Raw genomic sequence first — 23,732 nt, 5'->3', positions numbered from 1 at the left:
CCATAATTCCCAAGACCTGCTTCTTTCTTTTTACCTCCATTGGTTTTCTTTCTTTTTGTAAACCTTACCTTCTGTCTTAGAATTGACACTAAGTATTGGTTCTGAGATAAAAGATAAGTAAAGGCTAGGAAATTGGGGTTATATGACTTGGCAAGGGTCATACATCTAGGCAGTGTTTGACATCAGATTTGAACTCAAAACCTCCTGTCTCCAGGACTGGCTTTCTATCCACTAAACTACCTGACTATCTCACCTCCACTGTCTTTCTTCCTTCATTCCTGTCTTCTTGTGTACATTTAGAAAGAAATTTCTTACTGGTCTCTTTGCTATAACTCTGCTATTATTCTAGGCTTCTGCCACTATTCTTTCAAATGCATTTCTATTGTTTGGGGTGTTTGAGATGTAAAATAATCTGTTTACATTTGGTTTTCTTTCAATCCCTCTTTATTATTGAATATCCTTCTTTTTATTTTTCTTTTTTCATGTATGATTAAGTTTAGTTTTAAGGGAGGTCACTCTGGGATAGAACTTGGGTTCCATTGCTCTTTTTAAAACATTATTCCATTCCATCCTATATTTTCTTGTGACACAGAATAGTTTTGCACTATTCAAATTTCCTATCCTTTGTATTTAAAGATCTTTCTCCTGATCATTTGCAGAACTTGTTTCTGAATGGAATTCTTAAATTTAATCATTATGTGTCTTGGAGTTTGAAGCTTTGGGTTTTTGTTATTGTTATTCTATATGCAATCTATAAATCCTTTTGATTAGTGTTTCATTTTCTATGTTCAGAAATTTTGCACAATTCTCCTCTCATATCCTGCATTCTGGTGTTAAAGTGGTGCCCTGACATGTTCTTCTGTGAGCATTATGATCATTAGATTGTTTCCATGTGTTCTGTCTTTTAGACCTTTACCTTTTGCTTGCAGTGTGCACATTTTTAGTATTATTTTTTGCTTCTTTTCTTCTATATTGTCCTTCACTTCTGCCTATTTTAAATTCTGATCTATTGTTCTCACTTTTGTTTCTTTGGTGAAACTTCCTATCACACATTGCAGATTGTCTATTCTACTCACTATTTTTACTGTGCAGGTCATAAATTTTGCTCTTATGATTGTCATTTTTCTCATTAATCAGTCTGGAACAGCATTTTATGACTACATGTTCTCCTCAAATTCCACAGTATCTTCTGTCTCATCAATTGTTGGACCATTTTCATTTTCCTTTGTTTAACTGTATTTATTCTTAGATGCCAGAATTAATTTGCTAAATCTGGAAGCCATATTTTTTCTGCTTTTTATATTTTACTTTTTGATTTTTTCACTTATGTTTGAGGTCTTTGAATTTACTTCTTCCTGAGATCTTGAGATCTTTAGTAATTTCAATCTTTTTCCCCTCTTTAAGTTGCTTTCTTCCTGACATTCTTCCTCTGATGGTGGTTTCCTTGGAAGTTGAATCTCAAAGCACCTAACCTTCCTCCCATGCTGGGAAATTTGTGGTATACTAGCTATGTGTTGGCCCTAAGTGACTTTTGGGTGAATAGAACTGCGCTGCTGATATGGGTGCTAAAAACTTTTCCTCAGGCTTAGTGGAATGACACACATAGCCCTCTAACCTACCATGTCCTCTCTTTGTCTCCTCCTGCTCCCTCTGTTCCTCAGTTCTCAGACCCAGTGCTGGAATAATGGCATTGATTTCTTTAGGTTAGGTCTCTGAGGCCAGGGGGTGAAGAGTAGGTGATAACGTTCTGAGCTCTATTTCCACCCCAGATGTGTGTCCTGCCCATATCCCTCTCCTGTAGAGTTCTTTTGGAGCACAGAATGATTACCATGATGGTACTGGCTACTGGTCTCCAGCAAGCTTCTGTAGTCTCGCATGCTCCATAGTATATGAAAGAGGGAAGGGGGCCCTGGGTGGGGGATTGAGTTTGGGGTTTTTGCAAGTCCTCTTGAGTCAGTTAGGACAGCCTCACAGCCAGCAGCACAGGGCGTGGGAGAGGGCTCCGTGTAGAAGGCAATTCATGTTTGGTTGTTTTTTAACCTTCTTTTGGTTTCTGAGTATCTTGAATTGTGGAAACAACTGAAGTTTCTATATCTTTTGTGTAAATTTTCTGTTTTGGAGAGGTCTAGAAGATCAGAGAAAATGTTATCTTCCATCTTGTTTATTACATTACCCTCCATTGATCTTAACCCAAATGCTGCTCCCCATCCACCTAACCTCAGGTGTTAGATACACACACACACACACACACACACACACACACACACACACACACACACACACACACACACCCCTCTTAAAAAACAAACAAACCCTTACCTTCCACCTTAAAATCAATACTGAATATTGGTTCCAAGGCAGAAGAGTGGTAAGGGCTAGGCAATGGGGGTCAAGTGACTTGCCCAGGGTCACACAGCTAGGAAGTGTCTGAGGCCAGATCCTGTCTGTAGGCCTGGCTCTCAATCCACTGAGCTACCCAGCTGCTCCCCCTCCCCCATATTTCTTATTCAGTGCTGTTCTACATCCTTCTTTACCTATCCCTTCATCTCTCCAGAGTTGCATCCCAGTCATAGGTTCCACCCTAGGAAGTTTCACTAACACCTAGGTTTTCAAGTTTACTCCAGTATGCTGGCAATTCTAGCTGACTGCATATAACCCATACTTTGTATTGTATATAGGCAAAGGTCTTTAACCTTGTGCCTGTGAATATATAATATATACATTTATGTGTGTATCTGCATATATAACCTAATATACATATATATGCTTATGATATGTATTATATAGACATGCACATATCCATATGTAAATATATGCACATGTATATAAATACAAGTCCAATAGAACTGGATTCTTTTATAATCTTATATACTATAGTAAATGTATTCAAAAACATTAATTTTTGAAAATCACATCATCTTCTCCAGACAGTCAGGGGTCATGATACAAAAAAGAGTTTTTAAAAACCCTGGTTAATATGAGGTCATGGGTTTTATTGCTCTCTCCTCTGCTGGATTTTGTCTCATACATTTTTACTATTGATCTTCTTACATCATAACTACGTGTATAATTTCTAGCTTGTTGGAGACATATAGACTTCTTTCTAGAGTTTCTTTTTCTTTTTAATTTGAAGTCCTTTTGATGAGGTCTGCCAGATTTCAGATAAATACATGCTTGCCAGTCTTCATTAGATAGAATCTAACCCCAAAGCCTGTTTCCCCCACATTTCCAGAGTTAGAAATACAGAATCACCAGTTTCTAGAGCTAGAAGTTAACCTAGAGGTCATCTATAGCAGGCTCCTTCTTCAGAGAAGATACTTTTTTTGCAGTATTCCTTAAAAGTGATCATTCTGGCTTGTACATAAGTCATAGCTAGAAAGCATCTTTGTCTAGATCAAAGAATACTTACCAGTGGGTCAGAAGATGTGTTTAAGTTTTATCTCTGTCAAAATATATAATGATGAGAGTGCAGGTAAATATCTTTCCCTATAAAATGAAAAATATTTTAAAACAAAGAGAAGAATTAAAACTTAGGGGCACCACAGAGCCTTGTTGACACAGAGATACATGACTGCAAGGTGGCAATAACTTATTCAAAAGGAGTCGATTAGATAAAAGGATGATGGAGTAGCATTACATATCAGGAAGACACATGCCTGTGTGGATCCTCAGGAAACAGAGGGGAGGACCCTAATGGAAAGCATTAGTATGAGGCTCAAAGGAAGGATAAAGAGCAGTGATATCATGGTAGAAGAGTATTAAAAAAAATCTGGGCAATATGAGGAAATGGACAATAAGTTCCTGGTAAAGAAAGGAAAGAGAGAAAGAAGGAAGGAAGGAATTGAAATAATTCCAACTAATAGATGGGAAAGTCTTAAGTGAAAGGGTGGAACCTCTTTAATAATATTCTTATAATTTGCTGATTAGGCATCATTATTTTCAATATCACTGGAACCAAGGGACCCACTATAGCCACTAATTCACCAAAATGAAAGAATTCTCTGATGACTCTTTAGCTGTATAGATACTTTCAGTTTTTTAAGATGGGGGAGACTGAAGAAAACATTATTCTGGATTTAATTTTGACTAATAATAGAAATGATTTCTAAATGATGTTCTGTCTTAGAAGGATAGAACAAAACTAGTTAACAGATATTTATAGTCCAAGATTAGTAAGGATCCAGATCACAAAAACCTGGCTAACTTTGATTTTACCACATCAGGCAAAATCAGTTATATTTTACAAAAGTGAAAGAATCTATGGATGTAATTCTGAAGCAATAACTTTTGGAAAATCATGGGAAATGGCAAAAGTATGATGGAAGTGAAGATACACAGATGTTGGAATAAATTTTTTTTCAAGAAAGCATCTTTAACTAGAGACCAGTATTCTTGACTTTCACCCAAGTAAAAATGTTAGAGTGTTATTAAGGAGCAGATACAAGTACTTAAGCAAGAAGAAGTAATCCCTGTGAGCTTATTAAGAATATGCCAAGCTAGGCAAAACCAATATCTTCTCTTCCTTCCTCCCTTCCTCTCTTCCTTCCTTCTTTCCCTCCCTCCCTCCCTCCTTTCCTTCCTTCCTTCCTTCCTTCCTTGCTTCCTTCCTTCCTTCCTTCCTTCCTTCCTTCCTTGCTTCCTTCCTTGCTTCCTTCCTTCCTTGCTTCCTTCCTTCCTTCCTTCCTTCCTTCCTTCCTTCCTTCCTTCCTTCCTTCCTTCCTTCCTTCCTTCCTTCCTTCCTTCCTTTCCTTCCTTCCTTCCTTCCTTCCTTCCTTCCTTCCTTCCTTCCTTCCTTCCTTCCTTCCTTCCTTCCTTCCTTCCTTTCCTTCCTTCCTTCCTTCCTTCCTTCCTTCCTTCCTTCCTTCCTTCCTTCCTTTCCTTCCTTCCTTCCTTCCTTCCTTCCTTCCTTCCTTCCTTCCTTCCTTCCTTCCTTCCTTCCTTCCTTCCTTCCTTCCTTCCTTCCTTCCTTCCTTCCTTCCTTCCTTCCTTCCTTCCTTCCTTCCTCCCTCCCTCCCTCCCTCCCTCCTTTCCTTCCTTCCTTGCTTCCTTGCTTCCTTCCTTCCTTCCTTCCTTCCTTCCTTCCTTCCTTCCTTCCTTTCTTCCTTCCTTCCTCCCTCCCTCCCTCCCTCCCTCCCTCCTTTCCTTCCTTCCTTCCTTCCTTGCTTCCTTCCTTCCTTCCTTCCTTCCTTCCTTCCTTCCTTCCTTCCTTCCTTCCTTCCTCCCTCCCTCCCTCCCTCCCTCCCTCCCTCCCTCCCTCTCTTCCTTCCTTCCTTCCTTCCTTCCTTCCTTCCTTCCTTCCTTCCTTCCTTCCTTCCTTCCTTCCTTCCTTCCTTCCTTCCTTCCTTCCTTCCTTCCTTCCTTCCTTCCTTCCTTCCTTTCTTCCTTCCCTCCTTCCTTCCTTGTTTTTCTTTCTTGTTAATAAGCTCAGGTCATAGGAGGTCAAGGAAGTGGCATAGATTTGGTGACAATTTTTGTGTCAATGGTTTTCTTTCAAACTATGTCCAGGCATAAGTTGGGAACTTCTTGCTGGTCTGACTCATTGCCTCTGCCCAAGAACAATGTGGGAACTTCAGAATGGGGCACTTTTCCAGGGATATCCACTTGTACTTCTACAAGTACTTAAATTTACAAAGTGTAAAGTCTAAAACTATTTAATATAAATTATAAAGGATAGCCATGAGTCACATTGAAGTCCATAGTGGCTCAAGCAATTCTTCACTCCACTCCTTCAATCCAAAAGACCAGAATATATATTTTACATTATTTATATACTACCTTGAGTGGGGATCCATCTTCCATGTCAGTCTTGAGTTATTCTTTCAAGTCATTGCTTCCTTTTAATGTCTAAATGTACCCATATTGCTGTTCCTGACATCATTTTCAGCTTCTCTTTACCTTTGCTCCCAGTAGGAATCAAGACTCTTTGACTGATATTATCATCTCACATAAGCATTTTCCAGTGAATCTTCTGGAAATTTTTTTGAGGCAGGTACTCCTATTTTCTTTCCAGTTATCTTTCCTTCTTTTCTTTTCATTTTGAGTCAAATAGGTTCAGTTATGTAAATTACTCCATGTTAATTCACAAAGCCTGATAAAATGAATGGTTGAAGGAAAAAGCCAAAGCTTCCAGAAGCTACTCCCAGCACCTGTGACTCAAACAGAGTTTATACCACTACATTTTATGCTTATATTTCAGCATGAATTTTGACAAAATCTCTGCCAATTTCCTTGTGAACACAATGGAAGCTATAATTGACTATGAAATATGATTATATAGATCCAGAACGGCTTGAATGACTTGAACCAAAGGATATCATCTAATAGATTGATAACAATACAAAATGAGGTTCCAAGCTTCCAAAAAGTGTTTAATAAAGACTTCTTTTCTTTTAAAAACCCTTACCTTCCATATTAGAACTGATACTAAGTATTGGTTACAAGGCAGAAAAGTAGTAAGGGCTCAGCATTGGAGGTTAAGTGACTTGCCCAGGGTCACATTGCTAGGAAATTGCTGAGGTCACATTTGAACCCAAGACCTCCTGATTCTCAATCCATTTGATCACTTAGCTACCCTTTAATAATTACTTCTTGATTTGAGTTCTGTTCCTAGTAAAGTGTCATGAGTTTCTCCCCTTTCTTTTTCTCTAAGCCTTTATCACCAGATAGATTGTAAGCTACAGAGGGACAGGAACTTTGCCTTCTTTATCCTTTGAAACAATGTCACTTCTTAGTACACAAAGAGTGCTTAATAGTGTTCATTGAATTTGGAATAGCTAATTATCTGTAGGAAGTCTTCCTTGGTTTCTCTTTTTTCTTTGGACATTAGTTAGAATTCCTGGTTCAGTCACTTTTCAGTCATGTCTGATGCTTTGTGGCCCATTTAGGGTTTTCTTGGCACAGAGAATAATGTTTTACCATTTTCTTCTCCAGCTCATTTTACAGATAAGAAAATTGAGGCCAACAGGGTTAAGTGACTTACCCAGGGTCACACAACTAGTAAATATCTAAGGGCAGATGAGTCTCCCTGACTTCAGGTCCAGCACCCTATTCACTGTGCTACCTCACTGCCTTTGGTACATAATAAGTGCTTACTAAATGCTTATTGAGTATACGACTGATTAAAACATAGATGTCATATTCCTGAGATTTGTAAGTGATACTAGCACATTAAACAGAAGGCTTGGCATTCAAAATGATATCCTTAGGCTGAAACAATAGGCTGAATCTATCAATTGAAATTTAACACATAAATTTTAAGTACTCTGGATGGGTTCAGATAATCAGTGGCACAGGTGCAAGATGCTAGAAAGGTGGCAGAGTTTATAAGAACAAATAGATTTGGGTGAGTAGAGTTCAATAGTCTGCAAACTTATGGTGAGAAAGGTTTACAATACAGAATCATTCAATGAAGGGATTTATTACAAGCTGCTATGTACAAGGTGCCATGTTATACATTATGAATATAAAAATCAAAATGAAATGATTCCTGCCTTCAAGGGAATTACAATCTGTTAGAGAAGACTATGTTATTAAATGCATAGTTATGCTAGACTTTAGAGTATATATAAAAAGTTAAATATTTCATAAATTTTGATCATCATTTGATAATCATCACATCAGTGAAGAGGTGTTGAGTTATAGAGGAAAGAACACTGCACTTGAAGTCAGAGACTCTGGGTTTTGTAATAGTTGGGCCAATAGCTGTTTGACCATGTGCCTCACTATGCCTCAGTTTCCTTATCCAGCAACCTCTACCGAGTTTTTTCCATATCTCACACCTTAGTTTTTGCTTTATTTGGAATTGAGCACTATAGGAAGGCTTGAAAGAATTTTGACCTCATCGACTTCCAGTTTCTTCCAAATGTTCTGTTTCTAACGACTATTTGATCTAGAAAGTGACAGCTTTGTCCTAAGATGGTGTGCAAATTTATTTTTCATATACTTATATGTACATATGTCTCCTCATATATAATATAAACTCTTTGGACGCCTGGGAAAAAAATCTTACCCTACTGGACTTTCATAGGTGATAAAGGAATAACCATCTTTTGTCAGGAATAGAATTCTTCATCTGAAGCTAGATTTGTTCTCATTAGCATCCTGGCTCTGAGGTATATATTGAGTAGTCTTTCAGAAATTAATAAAGTTAATTTGAGAATGCTTGAGTCTCATGTAGAGAATGCACATGATTTCAACATAAAATATTTTTCATTCAGTGAGGAAACCAGGGCTTTGTTCCCATTTCTAGTGTATTGTCTCTATTTTCCACTTCCTTAGTGCTTTAGTTAAATTATGTTTGCATCATACTTCCATTAGCACTCATTTGATGCCTTTTTCAATAACCTTTAATTAGTCTGATAGCAAAGGCTTTCTTTTTTGCTCACCTATAATGGAAATGCTTTGTTTTTATTAACTCTCTTTTGGCCATTGGCTGAAACAATGAGAGCATCTTGCATGCCCTTTTGCCTGCTAATTTACAGTTTATTTAAAAACTATTTAAACTTAAAAAAATTTTCATTTCATTTATCCTTTTAGTAGGACACAAGTGATTAGGTCATAGAATGGTACCTGAGGTGAGTCTTGAAGGAAGCCAAAGAATTCTATGAGCAGAGTTGAGGAGGGACCACACTGGGTAAAGGCCTGGAACAGAGACTCAGAGAAGATGGGAAGAATGGGAGGTGCGGTGAAAAGCAAAAATTGGAATTTAGAGTACATCACATGCAACAGTATATAATAAACCCAAAAATTTAGGCTAGACTCAGATAGAGAAGACCTTTAAATGACAAAAAAAATTTGTTAATTGTTCCAGAGGAAAAATGGAGCCACTGAAGCTGCTTGATTCATATTGCTAAAGCATCGGTCTGATCATGTCACTTTCTTGCTTTAGAAATATCCATTTGGCAGCCACATGGATGGTCAATTTGACAAAGAAAGAGATTAAAGATTAAATCAATTATGAAGGGGTTGCAATAATCCAGTTTAAAGGTGGCAAGAGCCTGATCTAAGGTGGTCATCATCTAAGTGGCTAGAACAAGATCTTCTGGAAAGAAAATGACCAAAACTTGGCACCTGTGTGAATATGAGTGATGCAAGAGAAAGAACAATTACAAATGACTCTGCATTGCAAACCTGGATGCTTTGAACAGAAATGGGGAGGCTAGGAAGAAGGGAAGGTTTGGGGAAAAGACTAATGTTTGGGCTATATTGATTTTGAGATGCCTGTGGGATGATCAGTTGGAGAATGGATTTCAGGAGAAGAAGATGGATTGTATATTGGAGTCTTCTGCATAGAGGTGATGGTTGAACCAATTGGAATTAATTCACCAGAAGAAAGACCAGAAAGAAAGAAAGCCCAGGAGAGTTCTGAGGCTCTTAAAATTTTAAGGGGTTGCTGGCAGGAGATGAGGCTGGGAACACAGAGATTAAGAGATTTGTGCAGCTAACATAGATAGGTTAGAGATTGTACTAGAACCTGCCTTCCTGATTTTAGTATCGGCTATTATACCACATTGCTTATTAAACTAGATCCTGATAGGAAACCCACAGCAATCTATATTACTTTAAGATTATGACTATGACCACATTGTTCCTCTACTTAAAAATAAACAAACAAAAATTATCAATGCTTTCCACTTAGCTTACTGAATAAATTATTAACTATTGGCTTTAACATAATGGCCTCTCAGGTGCATTCCAACTCTTAGATTCTGAGATTCTTTTCATCATTACCACTCCAAAACTTCACAGCAACCTCTAAGAAATAGGCATGCCCATGCCCTGTCCTACCCAAATGTCATCATTTTCAGAGTTGAAGAAAATGAGGAAAGGAGAGATTGAGTTAGTTGCTCACAGACGTATAGGTTACCGTTGATAGAACTGAGCTTCGAATTTAAGAGTTTCTTGTTCTAATATCAGTGCTTTCTCCTACCTCTTTCAGGGCAGTTATAGATAGAAAAAAAAAGAGAAAAGGTATTTGGGATGGGGTGGAGAGAAGGGGTCCAAAGACACACACACACACACATACACACACACACACACACACACACACACACACACACACACACACATTACAGTCCTAATTCCTATTCTTTATCCTCGATCATTCCCCATACCTCCCTCTCTGATCTTTAAGAAAAAGAAATACACACAGGCGTGCGCACACATACACACACACACACAGAACTTTCTTTGTCTCCAAACTGTAATCTCAAGCTTTTTCCATAATCTTGCCTTTTTATTTCTTTTTCAAGCCTCAAGACAGGAAAGAGGAATGGGAAAGATGGTATGATGGGGAGAGGATGGTTCCAAGTCTCTCCTTGTAGATGCCTTTAGGGCCCCCTAGTGGCTGGTTCAGCTCTCTGGCTTCCTAAAACTGGCTCAGGTTCCCTTGACCCTCCGGAGAAAGACCATTCTTAACCTCTTTCTGATAGGCATGATGTGAGTTCAGAAGTAAATAGATGTCAGTGGGTTTAGGAAATTCCACAGTTTTTATTTTGTCCTGGGGGCTGGGGGATGGCAGGACATTTTTTTTTCAAAAGCTGGACGTAATTTGCATGACATAGGATTAAAGCCTTTTGAGCAGCAAAATATGGTAAAAGATACTTTGTTCTGTATTGCTCAGGCTACTTATCCTTTCAAGACATTTCTACTTTGCCAGAGGAGGCTAGAATTCATCAACAAGGATGGGAATGCCCTTGGGTGACTCTTTCACATGTGTATTATTCTTTCTTTCTTTTTTGGATTCAGGAATTCATCAGGAATCTATTGAATTATTCAAGATTCTTGAGGATATTTGGGCTTGGGAATTCAGCAGCATTTACTGACTTTTCAAAAGAGATCTTTCAAATCTGGTATTTGGGTGATGTTTAACTGGGCATCCACCTTCCAGGAGGTGACTTCCCAATGGACAATGTTTCATCTTAACATAGATTGTCATCCTGCAGTGTTCTGGGAAGCCAATAGCTTGTGAAATACAGAAAAAGAAGCAATATTCACCATGGGATTTGGGCTATCACCATTTAATTGATACCACAAAGGAATAAACTCTGAAGATACTTATCTGCTATTAAATATAACATTTGAAACCCCTTTTTCAATGTACCTAACAGAGGGAGAGGTATTTCTTTCTTAAAGGGCATATAGCTTTTAATTCAGTTCTGTGTAAGTTCACAGACTACACATAAACATAATGGAGAATTTTCTGTAATAGAATTTTAGAACTGAAAGTAGAATGGGAGTTCATTCAAATCTTTTCCCCTCATTTAGAGATGAAGAAATTGAGGCTCAAAGACAGGAAGGGACTTTGCTTAGGTCTTTCAGCTAATCATCTAAAGGACTGGGACAATAATTACAGAATTTTATGTTAGAGTTGGAAGGGTCCTCAAAGATTATAGGTTAAAAGCTGGAAGATACTTCAGTAATCAGATTTTAGAGATGAAGAGACCTCAGAAGTCATCTAGACTAATATTACATTTTATAGATAAGAAACTGAGAATCCCAGGTGTGACCTAGCTAAGGTCATAGAGTACTAGGAGAAAAAGCTATTATTTGATCAATTGTCTTAATGGAAAGTCAGAAAACCTGGGTTCAAATCCTGACTCTGACCCTAGCTGTGTGACTTTTGCCAAATAAGGTAAGCTTATAGGGCCTTGGTTCCCTCATCTATAAAATGAAGGATTTGGACTAGATGCCAATGATTATGACCAAAAGGTCACTTGGGTTCCCCCAATCTATCCCTCTCCCACAAGAATACACATCTCTGGAAACCAGTTTCCTTCTCTATAAATAATGGGGTTCTATTATATGGTTTATGAAGTCCTTTCTAGGACTTCATGAATTTCTCTTTCCACAGCACTAGAAGCTGGTTTTGTTGAACCCCCTCATTTTACTGGGGAGGAAACAGGCTCAGAGAAGGAAAGTGAATGACCCAAGGCCTCATAGCCAGTAAGTGGGAGGACTTAGATTCCAACTATGGTGTCCTAACTTCCAGTCCAATGCCTTTTGAACTCAAACACTGAGCTACTCCAGGATACTCTCCTGATAGGGTTTCTGTGAAGTTCTTAGGTCTCATCAGAACACCTTACTTCACCCTTGGAATACAGTCCCACCTCCTTTGCCCTTTGCTCCCTCCTCTTATTTAATTATTCCTTCTTTGCTTGTAAATTTCAAATCTCTTCTTTCCTCCCTGGGTCACATCGCCTTTATTAATATGCTAATGTATTGTAATAATGCATTTTACACCACTAATGAAGCAAAGCGCCCAGATAAAAATAAAGCCCACATCCTTGTTTTAACTTTGGGTAGAAGAGGAGAGAAGGCAAATGGAAAGGGGGGAGCCCTGGACACTCACCAAAAAGTAAATAAATAAAATAAAACATAAATATGACACACACACACCCCTTTGTTTTCAATGCGTTTCGAACAGACCTCATCACCAGAGAGAACTGAAACAACGCTTGAGCTAAAAGCCTTGACATTAAACTTTGGCACTTTAATGGGCTCTGGGATATTAGATAATATTTTATCATATTATGCTCGGCGCTTCCAAGGTAATGACATCAAAGCCAGATTACATCTCCTTTGCCTGCTCCAAGGGAAGTTCTAGCACCAATGCTAGGAGAGAAAGAGAAGACAGCGGGCCCCGGGCGTCACGGTGAACTTGTCCCGCAGCTCCATGGCGCTCCTGGGTACGGGGTTTTCGTGTTCCCTCTCTTAGCTGGTTTTTCTGCTGGGAGAGCCCTCATTTGTGAAGAAAGCCCTGGAAGGGTGGAGGGTAAGAATGGTGATGCAGGACTGAAACTGGGTTGCACGGTGCCAAGGGTGTGGCGACCTGGGCAAAAGCAGGGAGTGAAAGGTTGGATGGCGACACTTAGGAGCCTTCAGCAGCCTTGACTCTACTCTCCAGACGCTACTCCGTAGGGTGCAGTCTAAGTGTCCCTTTCAGGATCTTTCTCCCTTTAGAATATTTGGTCCTTCTGGGCCCTGAATCTTTGCTCTCAGTCCTCTCTCCCATCATATCCAAGGGTCCCAAGGCTCTTTAGAGTCCGCGAGCTACACGGACTAAAGAAGAAGGGAGATAACCAGCCTAGCCGCCTGCTAGTTGTTGAGATTCAGGAGCTGGACGACCCTTCGCAGGAAGACCTTAGAAGCTTGGGGAGCGGTGCAGGGAAAAAACCTGGAGAGTTGGATCGGGAGTGTCAGCCTTTTCCTCGCCTTTCCAACTCAGAGCTGTCCCCTTCGCATCTCTAATCCTCTTCCTGCCCCTCCCAGGTTTCCCGAGGGGCCTCCTCCTTTCATCTTCTGCTCCCCTGATACCAACCTCTCACCCAGTCCTTCGCTTTCTTCTAATTCCACTCCTTCTTGATTTCCGCTCACCCCCACACCCGGAATGAGACCAGTTTCTGTTGCCTATCCCCTTTCAACGGACGCAGTTCCTAGTTTTAGCTATGAATGGAAGTTGAACCCTCCTGGAGGGGAGGGGGATGCTTCTGGAGGGGGGGATAGAGCAGCAAAAAAAAAAAAAAAGCAAGCTTGAAGAGGAGGATGCGGGGGGCATAGGGTGTGGTGAGAGATGCATGGGAATTGTTCCACCAGGGAGTGAACCAGAGAAATTCTAACCACCCCTCCTCTCTGCATCCCTTTTCGGAAGTGGACCTTCAAAAGATGCTGTGCAAAGCCCACACTGGGTCTTCCCACTGCTGTTTCTCAGCTCCTGCATATATCCGAGAGAAGCTGTGATCCGAGGAGGAGGAGGAGGAGGAGGAAGGTGGTGAAAAAAAACTTCCTTGCCTCCTCCTCTAAAGCTCCAAGCGCCTCAGCCCTTTGGCTAAGATCTAGTGCGTGCACAACGGGGGCTGTTTTTAGAAGCAGCAAAGGGACCTCTCTCAGAAAGCCAGCAAAGGCAACCAGCAGCCGTGGGCTGGCCCGCCGGTGGGTGGGCTTCCCTTCCATTCGCTACCGCGATGTAAGCATACAGAGCTGGAGCCACGGCAGCTGCCGACAGGGAGCCTGGGGGGCTCACAGCTCCCCAGCTTGCAACCGTCAGTCCGGATCCTGCCCACTAACTCCCGATTCCGGGTGTTGCAGTCGCTAGCTCGGGAGGGAGGCCGAAGAAGTTGGGGGCGGAGACAGGAGGAGGGCACAGAGGAGGGGGCCGGCCTCCAGGCCGCCCGGCTACAGCCTCTCCCATTGGCTGGTAGGCCTCTCCGCGGGGTCACGGGGAACAGGGGGGCGGGGTGCTAGGCCCCGCCCCTCGGGGCCCCGCCCCACTCCTCCTCCAGAGCCGGCCCCGGCTTGCTGGTCCCCCCAGCTGTAGAGACACGACACAGACTCACAGTCACTGCAGCTGCTGAGCCCGAGCCCGGGGCACGCGGCGGCGGCGGCGGCGGCGGCAGCAGCAGCAGTGGGGCCGGGCTGTTTCGGGGACGCTTGTCTCGCACTGCCCAGGCACTGAGCCCCGCGGGAAGCAGCGGCCAGCCCAGCCTAGTCTAGCCCAGTCCAACCCAGGCCAGCCCAACCCAGCCCAGCCCGGCGCGGCCAGCCCAGAAGAGGCGCCTGGCCCGGGCAGACCCAGCCGCCGCTGGCTGTGCACGGACAGTTCCCGGGAAGCCAGCCCAGGCCGGGGAAGCTCAGGCGGCTGCGGCCGAGAAGGAGGAGCTAGCTATCGAGCGGGGGGCGGGCGGGGACGCCTCCTTTGCCTTTCTCCGGGTCCCCTCCCCGCTGTATCCCCCCCCCCCTTTCGCCTCGAGCCCAGCGCCTCTGCTTCGGTGACCTTCTCGGGGTTTCACCCCCGCCCCCTGCCTCCTCTTCCCAGGCCGGGCGAGGCCCTCTTCTCCTTCTTCTCTTCTTCCTCCTCCTCTTCCTTCTCCATCTCCGGCTCCAGATCGCCCTCCTTCTCGCGGAGCAGCGAGCGTCGCAGGCCCTGGGGGAGGGGGCGAAGAGGCCGCCCGGAGTCCACCCGCTCCCCCTGCCTGCCAGCCATCCGGCCCGGGCCTCAGCTTCTCTCCCCTCCCCTCCCTTTCTACCCCTCCTCCGGCCGGAGCCAGCGGGGCCCGGGCGGGCGCGGCCAGCTTCCCCTCCCCCGAAGGCGGCGGCGTGGCCAGGAGCATCGGGCAGGCCCTAAAGGGCACCAGTCCTCCCGGCCCGGGGCTGGGGAGGGACCGCGGTCCCCAGCCCTGGTCCAGGAGGAGCGTGCCCAGCGGTGTCCAGAAGGAGTCCCACGGGCAGCAGCTGGCTGCGGGAGCCGCTGGAGCAGGAGCCGAGGCAGGGACCGCAGCCCCGCCGGTGGCGGCGGCGGCGGCAGCAGCGGCAGCAGCAACCTCAGCAGCAGCTGGGAGCAGCAGGACCCCGAGCGGCTGCAGCCGCCGCTTCCTGGCCGCCGGGGCTGGCACCTCCTGGCACAGCTGCTCCGCGCATCCCTGGACCCAGACGGACACCTCCTAGCTCGCAGAGCCCGCCGCGAGTCCCAGCCACCTTCTCCGCCTTCTACAGGGCGGTTCCAGCCGTCAAGGTAAGAATGCCAGGCACTACAGCGACTCAATTGAGGAGAATTCCTTTAACCTTCTTGGGACAAGTTATCCAAACCTGTGGCTGTCACTCCGGAGGGGCTTAACCCCCTCCACAGCTGTGAGATCTAGAGGGAAGTAGTTGCAAAGAAAATCTCTCCTTCACTTCCTCCCTTCCTTCCTTCTCTCTTCTTCCTCCTTCCCCTCTTCCCTCTCTCCCCTCCTACTCCCTCTGTTTTCCTCCTCTCAGAGCCCTTAGAGTGTTCTACAGCACCCCCCCCTTCCCTAGCACACAGCAGGGAATGCCCCCTGGCATGCTGGTGGGCATTTGTGCCTTTGGAAAGACTGATATACAAGAGTCCCCTCCTCCGACCATGCAGGGCACACATCTGCCTGTCCTGGCATGATCCCGGGAAGGGGGGTGGGGGGGTGAGGAGAGAACTTTTCCGTTCTCCATGTTGCATAGACTGAGCACTCAAATTGGATGAGGGTGGGTGGATGAGTAGGCAGGGTATAACTGAGTTAACACTCAGGTCTTGCACCGGAGCAGTTGGTCTGCTGGGTAGCAAAGGTTTCGGTTAGAAAAGACATCTCATTACTATTAGACAAAGCTGCTGCTGCTGAGTTGGTCGATAAATAAGAGGCTCAGGCACTCAGTGATTCTGAAGGGCTCAGGTGCTCCAGAGTTTGTATATATCAGCTATTTTGTCCATCCTGTATTTACCTGGTTCCAGTTTTTATTTCCCTCTGAAGAATGAAACTGTAATCTATCAACGTAGCCTATCCCATTTGGAATTGATTAAACCTGAGGGCTCTGTGAAGAACCATTTGATCTTAAATGGGTCCTTTAGAGGGAACTGACTGTATCCAGATGCATGGAATCCATCCCCTATGTGGCCCTCTTAAATGGGGATAGATTTTTTTCCCTATCCTTTTCGCTCATGATGTATCTCAATTGAGCAGAGCAGGTTTCCACTGAATTCAGAACCTGTGAATTTTGTCACTCAGTCCATTAAAAGGATCTCCTAAGGGAGCAGCTTACATTTTCGGTGAATGTCACACAAAGTTTTACAGTGGCTTATATAAAGGACCCAAGAGATCATCCCTCTGGTGCTGGCTTCTAGGACAGATGAATGGAATTGTTCACCTTTCCCTAGCATAGAACAAAGTTTCTTCTAGACAGGGAGACAGACTAGAAGTGCCCCCTGTGTTTTAAAGGCACCCCCCCCTTAGATTTTTTTTCTTTATCTTTTTTCCCCCCTCAGTCCACCATCAGAAGTGAGCTCAGAGTCTTTCAAGAGAATAGGACAAGAATAGCATTCCACCTTTTGGAAATGTGTATTTATATACACACAGTGAACAGATTTTATAAACAAATTAACTCATAAAGTCCACCCCAATTCATATTGTTAGGAGACTTTGCCTTGAGAGTTCTCATTTCTGCAAATGCAATTTTTTTCTTCTTTTTTAAACCTATAGTTTTCAGATTCAGAATTAATAACCAAAAATTATAGCATCCAATCCTATCCCTGTTATACTATGAAAGAAATGGGCAGCAGAGGAGAGGACAGTGTCTCTGATCAGGGGTACACTAAGAGAAGACAAAGAAACAAATAAACCAAAAAACCCAGTCCAGAAGGAGAGAATACAGTGTAGGCTAGTTTATAGCATCCTAGGTTCAGAGCTTGGAAGGGACCTTAGAGACCATCTAGCTCTAGTCCAATCTTCTCATTTTAACAATGAGACCTAGAGAGACTGAGTGATTTGTTTGAGGTCACTGAAGCTATAAATGACATAGTATGGATTTGAACACATATTTTTGAGGATGTGAAGTCTGAATGAGTTTAATTAATTAAGTGTTCCCTTTTAGAAATAAACTTTTGTGTCACATTAATTTCTTCCATGAGAAGATTGTCGGGGCTGGAGTTATCAGAAATGAGCTGGATGGTGATCTAGTCTCACCAAAGTTCTGAAAATGTCTAAGCAGCATCAGAAGGGCACTGAGAGGCATTGTTTGGTCTTCTGTGTCTCAAAACTTCTTACAAAATAGGGGAGAAAACATCCATCTCTAGCCAGTGTATCCTGGAGTCACCTACACCCACAGTACACTAGGGGGACTAATTTTCTATGTCTTTACTGATGCCGTAGGTGTTTGGGCTAAAAAGGCTTGGTAGTGAGGGGCTTCCAACTTAGGAAATAATAGCATAATTTTGCTTTGGTCTGGAAGATTTAGAATGGGTATTTGGTACAAAGTAGCCAGGAGAAAGGGTGGGTTGTTGTTGCTTTTGAGAGTGGGGTGAGGGCTGCAATGGATAGAGTTCTGGATCTGGAGTCAGGAAGACTCATCTTTAAGAATTCAAATATGGTCTCAGACACTGACTATCTGTGGAAGAGTAGGCAGGTCATATAACCCTGTTTGTCTCAGTTTCCTAATCTGTAAAATGAGCTAGAGAAGGAACTGGCAAACCACTTTAGTATCTTTACTAAGAGAAGTTCAAATGGAGTTAACAAGAATCAGACACAATTGAAATGGCTGAATAACTCCCTCTCCCTCCTTCCCTCCCTCCCTCCCTCCTTCCTCTCTCTCTCTCTCTCTCTCTCTCTCTCTCTCTCTCTCTCTCTCTCTCTCTCTCATGCTTAAGTAGAAGTGGTAATAGTTCACTTTTATATAACCTGTTTAGCCTTTCAGAGCCACTCTCTGAACAAGGTAGTAGCAGTATTACTCATTTAAATGCTAATTAACTGACTGATAGATCCATTTTACAGATGAGACAACTGAGTCACTGAGAGGTTGCTTTAGGATAACTGGATCCCATATTGCCATCTGGAGAGGACTTCATAATCTACCTAATCCCAACTCCACCTTGAATCATTTCACAAATTAGCAGTTGAAACTCTGGGAGAGACATTAAGTGACTTGAAGGAGATAACACAGCAAATAAGTGACAAAGATAGCTTCTCAAGACCCTGATAGATCTCCTCAGGAGCTTATTTTTTCTGATTGTGAATCAGGTATCAGACAAGGCCAACCTTAAAATCCTCACAGATTTGTTTTTGTAATTTGCAGCTAAATTGAGCAATGGATAGAGTACTAGAACTATTCAAATTCTGGATCAGATAGTTCTAAGCTTCATGAGATGAGCCTAGGGAAAGCACTTAACCTCTGCCTGCATCTGTTTCCACATTTTTAATATGGGGCTAATGATAGCATATACCTCCCAGGGTTATGTGAGGATAAAATGAGGTAATATTTGTATTTGTAACCCTAACCCTTCACAAGTTTAAATCACTGTAAAATATAATATTATTATCATTGTCATCATCATCCCTTTAACGACTCAGATGTTTAGTTCCTGGGACAAGCTTCCTGGGACAAAATGCACAGTTCTTTAGGATAAACTCAGTGGTAGGGAATACTCTGGGACATCAGTGTCCATAACATTGTGAGGATGAGGATGAGGATGAGGATGTAGCTCTTTAATCATTCTTGCTTCCTAGGTTCTAAATTAAGTTATTCCTAGAGTTGCCAAAGGAGTTTATGGATTGTTTTTGCTCTCTAAATTTTGATACCCTGGGCCACTGCCCCAGCTGTCCTGTCCTAGTTACATGGCTCTGCCCATGGGAACAGTTGTCCAGAGCACAAATTGAGTCAGTACTATTTTTGAGCTCTAATTCTTACTTCACTATTGTGGGATAATTTGTCCTCTTGGTAAAATGAAGATTTATCTGTCTGGTCTCTGAGAGGTGCTAGAGATGCTAATGAGTTAGTGTCCTAAAAGTGCTATTCTTTCCTCAGATAACAGGGCTACTAGAATGGCAAATGTTATTATTATAATGGCTGATGACAAGATATGGGTTCTTTATGGGCTTCTTTCTTGTGGGATTCCAAAGGTTGGTGGGATAAGCATAGATAGTCTTATTTCCCATGACTCTAGTCCATTTCAGAATTCAATTATGAGCCAGTCTGACGAGACTTCATTAATTTGGGCTTGGACTTTGGAAGATCTGAGTTAAAATCTTGCTTCACATTTATTAGCTGTGTTAACCCAGTCAATCTAGTACTCTTTGTTTCTTCATTTGTAAAATGGGAGAGGGAACCTGATGGACTCTAAGATTTAATCTAGCTCTAAATCTATGATACTTTGAGGGACTTTTTTTGGGGGGGAATTTTATTTAATTAGTTAATTTAGAATATTTTTTCCATGGTTACAAGATTCATGTTCTTTCCCTTCCCTCCCACCCACCCTGAGGGACTTTTTTTGCTGTAGTGATGGTGGTGGTGGTAGTAGTAGTAAGTAGTAATGGTGGTGACATTAGTAGTAAAAAATAATTGAATTTCAACATGCAGAGGTGAGAGGTGAGGCATTCTTTGAGCAGGGAATAGCGGGTAGGTAGGATGCTGTTGATATTATAGCATCACAGATTTAATCATAATATATAATAGCTAGCATTTATGTAAAACAGTTTACAAATTTGCTCCTCACAAGGATAAGTAGGTGCTATTATTATCCTTATTTTACAGATAAGTAAAATATGTAAGAGAAATTAATTGACTCACCCAGAGTTACAAAGCTGGGAAGTGTCTGAGGCAGGATTCAAACTCAGATCTTTCTGATGGCAGGTCCAACATTCTATTCATTGTTCCATCTAGCTGTCTTTGTTGAAAAGGACTTCTGAGGTCATTTAATCCCATCCCCTCATTTTCCAGATGAGACAACCCAGACCTAGTGAGATTAAAGGAACTTTGCAATGATCACACAGGAATCAAAACATGTCCAAAGGCTAGGTCAAGTCCAAAAGGACATTGAGTCAATGTCCTTTTCATCCCTCTACTTCCTCTAATGAATTCTTTGGAATCGACAGATCCCAGTTCTTCTTGGGGATTTTGGTTAAATGGGCAGATGTGGATTGAGGAAATTTGTAGGGAGGGAGTAGCATGGCCAGCATGGATGATAAATGAGCATCAAATTAAATTCCTACCTAGGTCATATTCTGGCTGAGTAGATTCTTGATGCTGAAATGTCAGTGAATAATATACAGAAATAAGAATTTCAAGAGTCATCTCTCTACAAGACTGGCAAAAATAAATCTGAGCACTTGAATAATAAGGTGCTTTTTTATGATCTGTTTATGTTTCCTTCTAGATCATGGATCTATTGACATTGCATGTAAAAAGTATGTCGGAGAGGAAAGAGTACCAGATGTGCACAAAAACACCCAGATTTGAGTTCGTTATGTTATGTAACCTTGAGCAAATACCCTAACCTTTCTGAGCCTCAGTTTCCCCATGTACCAAGGGGAATCTTGGTATTTACTTCAGTTAGCAATCCCTCTACCCTCTACTCTCCCCCTTGTGCTGGGAAAAGTGTTCTGTTAAACCTTCAAGTGCCAAATTGTTATCTACAAAATGAGAATAACAAACACTCGCACATTTAAAAAATCCTTACTTTCTGACTTACTGACAACTCTAAGACAGAAAGACAAAGGCTAGGCAGACGGGGTAAGTGACTTGCCTTGACTTGGCACTCTATCTGCTGTGCCACCTGGCTGGAGACTTGTCCAAGGATACACAGACAGTATGTGTCAGACCTAGGATTTGCATTCAGGTCCTCTCATTCTGACTCCATTGCTCTTTCCAATGTTCCTCCTGAGTGAATTAATTCTTTCTGTTTTATAAATACAAATGTTCCTCCACTGTTGTCCTTTGTGCTTAAAGAGGACCCAAATGGTCTCAGGATGCTGGAAGCCAGTGTACAGTGTGTCTGACTGGCCGATCAGGCCAACATGATCTTGGAAGACTCTGCCACAGGTCAGGCACAAATAGCCCTCATGAACGCTGGAGATGGAGACATCTCTCTGTCTGTGCATCTCACGGTTCTTTTGGGCCACGGCAATTCTGCTTTGCTCAAAAACACAGAGTCGAACGCTTATAATGTGTGTGTGTATACATACATATATGTATAAATGTACATTTCTCTTTACACATATGTGTTATGTGTGTCTATATACATATGCTGTATATAGATATATGTGCACTCCATACACACACCTTTATGCTGTATTGATACATGGGTATTCAATACATGCCTATTTTGAGAGGGCTCTTTAACTCATCGTTGTTCTTCAGTCTATCTTCTACCTAACTGCTACAATGATTTTTCCAAAATTGCAGCTATAATGTATACTTCCCTCCCCCAATAAACTCCAGCTGTTTTCTGTTCTCTCTGCTCAAAACAAGGTAAGGTAAGACTTGAATCCTGGTTTTCCAGGCTAAGACTGAGATTCTCCAGAAATTATTGCCAGTCTGCCTCTCTCTTATTATTTTATGCTTGGAATATATGAACTCTAATGCCCCGAGTCCCCTAGCTACTCAGTGTCTCAAGTTGGGATTGGAACCAGAGCCTTCCTAACCCCAGGTCTTCTTGTCTTCTAGAGTGGGTGTAGGAGGTTGTTGGTAAGACCCAGGATAGTCCAGTATGTAGCTGAGTTTCATCCCTATGCAAAGCCTTCCTCTCCCCACCCCAACCTGCTAGTGTGCTTTAAGAAAAAAAAAAAACATTAGCAATGCAAATAGGAAAAAGGTCCCTTATCAGCCATAACTCTGCCCTCTTGTGTACATGAATTACATCTGGGTCTTTCATTATAGGATTATGCAACAGTGGGAGAACTGACAATGCTGTTTGAGAAATGATACAGTAGAAAGAATTCCAGACAGCTTTCTACAGAACAAATCCCATTCTGTACGATTTGCCTCTCTGGGGAGTTATGGATGCTTCCAAAACAGCCATGAGTCCTTTTGGTTCAATCGATTGGGTTTTGGCTTGATCTTTCTATATAGGTGGTTAATTTTCAGGGTGAAAGGGAATAGTTTAAGAAGCGGGCAATGGAAGGAAAAGGAAAGAAGATTTAGTAAAGGGGAAAGAAGCACTTGTGTTGGAGGTCAATAAGAATAATCATTATATCTCATCATCTTCTCAGTTTCAGAAAACAGGATGGAGACCAATTAATAAAGGATGAAAGAAGGCAGAATCTGACTTAACCTAAGAAATAATTCCTAAGAATTAGAACTAACAAAAGGTGGAATGGGCTGCCATTAGGGGATTGTGGGGTCCCCATTGCTGTAATGCTTTAGGTAGATGTTGCATGGATATTTGTCCGAGACGTGCTGGTGTACATTTTTATTCAGGTACACACTGTGTTAGATAACCTCGGAGACCCATTGGGGCTCTGGGCTTCCGATTCATAAAGCAATTCTTGAAAAATACAAAGTGCTTTATTTCTATCAAGTAAGTGAAATGGGAGTGAATGGGGCAAGCCAAGTAACTTGATTTAATTGAAGTTCGTAATCCAACAGCTAGTTACTAAATATCGTTTAATTACAAGACTGCCCTTCTCTCCTTTTTACTTATGAGTTGGTGGGGACTTGTGAAAGAAACTCAACATAGAACTTAGAAGCCTGTGACCTTTAACTTTTCTTTATTATTGAACCTTGGGCAATTTAGAGCTAGAAGAAATCTTAGAGATCATGTAGGAAAATCCTTGCATTTTGTAGAGGAGAAAATTGAGGTCCACTGAGGTCAAAGGACTTGCCTAGGGTCACATCGTAATTTTCATACCCAGGATTTCATTACAGGTATTCTGATTTCAAATCCAAAGAACCTTCTGTTATACCATTTTTTAAAGGTAAATCACTCTATCTTCTATATTTTAGGTTAGAAGGAAGAAAACAAGGATTTATTAAGCACCTAGAATGTGCCATGTATTGCAATAAGGTTATATTGAAAATGTCATTTTATCTTCCTCAAAACTCTGGGAGGTAGGTGCTATTATTTTACAGTTGAGGAAACTGAGGTAGGTAGAGGCTATGTGACTTGCTCAGAGTCACACAGCTAGTAAGTGTCTAAGGCTGGGCTTGAGCTAGCTTCTTCCTGACTCCAGACCCAGCACTCTATCTTCAGGGCCACCTAATTGTCTAGGAACTAGAAAGGACCTTACGGATAAGCTATTTTGGGGTTTCTTTTGCGCGTGCGCGTGTGCATGTGTGTGTGTGTGTGTATACATGTGTACAATGGACCTTTTTTTGAAGTTTGGTACCGTCCATAGGTCCCAAATGTTTTAAAGGCAGAAATAAAATATGAAGAACAAAGTACACTAATTATATTGAAGTATATTTGTCACATTTTTGGGTGGGAAAAAAAGAGTTTCTATAAGCTCCCAGGCTGAGCACCC

At 42.2% G+C, this 23,732-nt stretch overlaps 1 protein-coding gene across 1 annotated transcript in view; it reads left to right on the top strand.

Moving 5' to 3' along the window:
- Positions 1 to 15,371: 15,371 nt before the first annotated feature.
- LARGE1 (LARGE xylosyl- and glucuronyltransferase 1) overlaps positions 15,372 to 23,732 on the top strand; it is a 612,082-nt gene continuing 603,721 nt past the window's right edge. Inside the window, exon 1 of the mRNA XM_001366359.3 lies at positions 15,372 to 15,508. The gene's annotated coding sequence lies outside the window, so the exon portion shown is untranslated. The remainder of the gene's footprint in view (positions 15,509 to 23,732) is intronic.

This window comes from Monodelphis domestica, chromosome 5 (genome assembly GCF_027887165.1).
Source record: "Monodelphis domestica isolate mMonDom1 chromosome 5, mMonDom1.pri, whole genome shotgun sequence".
Classification (NCBI taxonomy): domain Eukaryota; kingdom Metazoa; phylum Chordata; class Mammalia; order Didelphimorphia; family Didelphidae; genus Monodelphis; species Monodelphis domestica.
The sequence above is the reverse complement of the archived record's forward strand: the minus strand, read 5'-3'. Positions and strand labels throughout refer to the sequence as shown.